The sequence below is a fragment of the Guillardia theta genome, assembly GCF_000315625.1.
Source record: "Guillardia theta CCMP2712 unplaced genomic scaffold GUITHscaffold_36, whole genome shotgun sequence".
Classification (NCBI taxonomy): Eukaryota; class Cryptophyceae; order Pyrenomonadales; family Geminigeraceae; genus Guillardia; species Guillardia theta.
The window spans coordinates 417,478-421,832 of record NW_005434638.1 but is presented as its reverse complement, the minus strand read 5'-3'; positions in this window follow the sequence as shown (position 1 = coordinate 421,832).

Sequence of the window (4,355 nt, the reverse complement as noted above, 5' to 3'; positions counted from 1 at the left end):
GAGCTCTCCGGAGGCACCCGACGTCACAGTGAGGGACGGAGACGCTTCGCCAGCTCCGCGCCGATCGTCGGGGCCACTCGACGTGTTTCCCCCATCGTAATCCTATACCTTGTTTTATCGGAGTCGGAGACCTCCGGCGAAGACTCCCCCTCGGGCGACTCGACAAAGTCCGAGGACTGGAGGAGCTGTCCTCTGGCTCGAGAAGTGCTTGCGCCCGCAAGGGCGTCATGCGCCTCGCACCAGACAAGAGCGCCTCCAGCGTCAGCTGCATAGTGAGGCGCTGATAGGTGGCGGCGCGTTTGCGAGCCAGGACCTCAGCAGCAGGGCCGTCATCAGGCACATCATGGCATCCTCAAGAGGCATCGAGCGCTGAGCAATGATGTCCGCGAGATACCAGATGAAGCGGAGGGTGTCAGGATGCAGGGTACCGACCGTCGAGATGGCAAGAGGGATGAACTTACGCTCGAGGAGGAGTAGTCATAGCATATGCAGCGCAATGTTTGCGAATCTTCTCAGACGCTGCAGTACCTCGCCGCGCATCCCGACCTGCTAGAGTTTGCGAGGTTCAAGCGGGAGCTTCCGCATAGTCGGGGAGGGGACGAGTTCACGCCCTCTGAGGGTCTACACCCCGCTGTTTACTATACGGCTATCGCTCGCTTCCTCGCTTGGTACTCTGACCAGCCGATGTCCCGGACCTTGCCCTCTCCTCATAGCCTGGACGTTCACTGCTCGAGATCTCTCCGTGCCCAGAAGCATCCTCTGGCGACCTTCTTCGTTGAGGCGCACGACTTCGTTCATAATCTTGAATGCTGGAGCGATCCTCTACCGTCGTGTGAAGGCTCCTGCACCGGCTGCAGATGGCGCGAGGTAAAAAGTGCCTCAAGCAAAACAAAGCAGGAACAAGCTAAACCGGCATGCACACAGTTCACAGCGAGAAGCTGCACAAACACACACAAAACACAAGCCCGAAAAGAACCAGCACTGCTGGCACCCAGACGCGGCATCGCCAACCGTCAGCAGACTCTGAGACCCGGGCGATGATCGCCAGCCCAAGCGCGAAGCGGCGCAGAAAAGCAGCCGCAATGAAGTGCTCATGAGACGAGTCGACGAGAGCGCGCAAACCAGGGATGTGTACCACAGATGCCGGGGGGCGTCCTGCGTCATCAGGCACAGCAGCCGGGGCAGGTGGGATCGCCGCGCCGCATCTGCAGCCGGTGCAGGAGCCTTCACACGACGTCCAGCATTATGCCAGTAAATCCATTGTGTCTCATTATGAACGAAGTCGTGCGCCTCAAAGAAGAAGGTCGCCAGAGGATGCTTCTGGGCACGGAGAGATCTCGAGCAGTGAACGTCCAGGCTATGAGGAGAGAGCAATGTCCGTGACATTGGCTGGTCAGAGTACCAAGCGAGGAAGCGAGCGATAGCCGGGCGGCCGTATAGTAAACAGCGGGGTGTAGACCCTGTGCACGCTGGTGGGCTGGCGGTGCCGCGTCTGGGTGCCAGCAGGTTTAGCTTGTTCCTGCTTTGTTCTGCTTGAGGCACTTTTTACCTTCTGCCAGTAAATCCACTCCCAGCAGTGCTGGTTGTGTTCGGGCTTGTGTTTTGTGTGTGATTGTGCAGCTTCTCGCTGTGTGCTGTGTGCCAGGAGGTTTAGCTTGATCCTGCTTTGTTTTGCTTGAGGCACTTTTTACCTTCTGCCAGTAAATCCATATGGCTTTTGCTTGAGGTACTTTTGAGGCGGCTACCGCTGACTCGGCTACCGCTGACTCGGAGGCTAGCGAGGAGGACTACCTCGAGCGGTACCGTGTTCCTGTGTCCAGCCTCCCTCCGTCCGCTGCCCCAGGCGGACCCCCGGGCAACGCCTTGTTGCTTGATTGCCTGACCCTTAGGCTGCTTGTCTGCGCGGCTTCGCGCTTGGGCTGGCGGTGCCGCGTCTGGGTGCCAGCAGTGCTGGTGGCAGCTTCTCGCTGTGCGCTGTGTGCATGCCGGTTTAGCTTGTTCCTGCTTTGTTTTGCTTGAGGCACTTTTTACCTTCTGCCAGTAAATCCTATACTCCTTTTTACCTTCTGCCAGTAAAACCCGTCCTCACTAGCCTCCGAGTCCGATGGTCACTGAGCGGTAGCCGAGACCAACACCGCCCGTGACGGCGGCGACGCCGCAGCAATGCCCAGGAACCGGGGCTGTGCGGTACGAGCTGCAAGCACGGGTGACCCCAGTGGTGTCGAGCTCTCCGGAGGCATCCGACGTCACAGTGGGCGGTTGCCAAGTTGCGTACGGTCTTGGATAAGAGAAAACATCTCCTTTTCGCGAACCGAATAATTCAGCTCTGCTGCATGGCATCATGCTTCTGCGTTAAGACTCAGAACGTTTGCACAGATGGATTGAACCTATGCCCGTCACCCGAAACCCTAGAAACTGAAATCAATCTCGCGCTGAAACAACTTGCGTTTAGACTGCGAAATCGTACTAAAACTTCTTTCAACAGTCTTTCGTACCGCGAGTCTTCCAACGTGCTAAAGGATACCGTATGGTACGGTAACGCAGTCATCTATATAATTGTGACTATTCTGAAACTGATTTCCACCCAACGGTAAAGGTCACTTCCCTGGTGCGAGGCCGCTTCCGATATGGTGTCTGCATTACTTTGGCACAGTACAAGTCTAACAAACTTGTGCTCCGTCTGTTTGTGTCACTAGAGGACATCGGCATAAGACCTCTCAGGCTCAGTCTCAGCCCTCAGTCTGCTGTCCGTGTTTGCGCAACTACTGACTGCTCTTTATTGACTGAAAAAGAAGGGCAAACCGAAGCAAACAAAGGAGGGGGAGGATAAGTACTGACCCCTCAGTACCGCCTACCCTACCCCCACCCTACCCCCACCCTAGCCCTACCCCTACCCAAAAGAATAGAGTTTTACTCGGGTACGGGTACCCCTTATCCCGCCGTTTGCTCAAGTTAAGTTAAAAATCAGTACGAGGACAATCAGAGGACCCCCCAGTTTATCCGTCGCATCGCCATGAAGGGCAATGAGGGGATGAGGGGCTACGCGTCCGCGTCCCAAAGAAATGTCGATAGGAGATGAGGAGAGAAGAGAATAGGAGAGGAGAAGTAGCCAGCCCATCGGTTCCCCTCCCCTTTCCATGCTCTCCTCTCTTCGTCCCTCCGTCTCTCGTCTCTCCTCCACTGCCTCCTCGCGGCTTCTGCTTACCTACTCCATTTTGTGTTTTTGGCACTGTTGCCATCTGTTCTTGTCTTTTCACATAAATTAACCTTATCGTCCAGCTGCAGGCCTGCATATGCACCTCCGCAAGTTCTTGACATTTGTGACGTGCCTGTCTGGTTTCCATGGCGCCTTCGCATTCGTGTCTGGCTTCAGCAACGTTGTTAATGTTCGAGTCAAGGTATGAGACATCATATGACAAGACCTATGACATCTTTCGCTAATCTTCTAATTATCTCTCACTTGTCTCGTACTTGTCCTTTGCTTGTCTCATACTGGTCTCTTGTTGTTTTTTGCTTGTTTCACACGTTCTTCTAGACTCGAGAGCATGTTTCCCCTGTTGCCTCTGGGAGGATAAAGATTCGCAAGGGCATCACCCGCCTCTCATGCTCTGGGAGAAGCCCAGACGTCTCTCTCTCTCCCTCCCAGCGCAGCCTCAGGAGGGGCCGCCAGTCATCGACATTGCTGAGCTGATCAGAGCTGAGAAGCTGGACCCTTCCATGCATGCTGTGCAGCAAATCTCTCATGCGGCAAGAGACTGGGGTTTTTTCCAGGTGAGGAGCGAGGGAGGATCAAGGGCGGGAAATCGAGAGAACGAGAAGGGTGGGCGGGTGGGCAGGGGGGTGGGCGCGAGGAGGAAGGAGAGTTGGAGGCATGTGGACGGGAAGCTGGAGAGGAAAGGTCACTTTCATATTTGCAGGTCACCAACCATGGCATTCCCGAGGAAGTCATTGAACGATTTGATGAGGAGATGAAGAGATTCTTTGCGAAAGACAAGGAAGAGAAATACAAGATCAAGAGAAACAAGGAGAACAGCAGGGGATACTTTGATGACGAACTGACAAAACAGGTCCTCCCTCTCCTCCCCCTCTTCCTCCCCCATTTGCCATGTTCATTCCCGTTCGTGTTCCCCTTACTAGTCGCTTCCAGACACGAGATTGGAAGGAATGCGTTGACATCGGAGCTCAAAATGGAGATTTTGAAGGGAAAAGTTTGGTAGAGGAGGAGAAGGTGAAGGAATTCATTTGTCATTGATACAATCGAGACAGATCGACGGATACAATCAGTGGCCTCAAGGTTCGTCCACTCCTCTCCTCTCCTCTCCTCTCCCCTCCCCTCCTCTCCCGTCCTCTCCCCT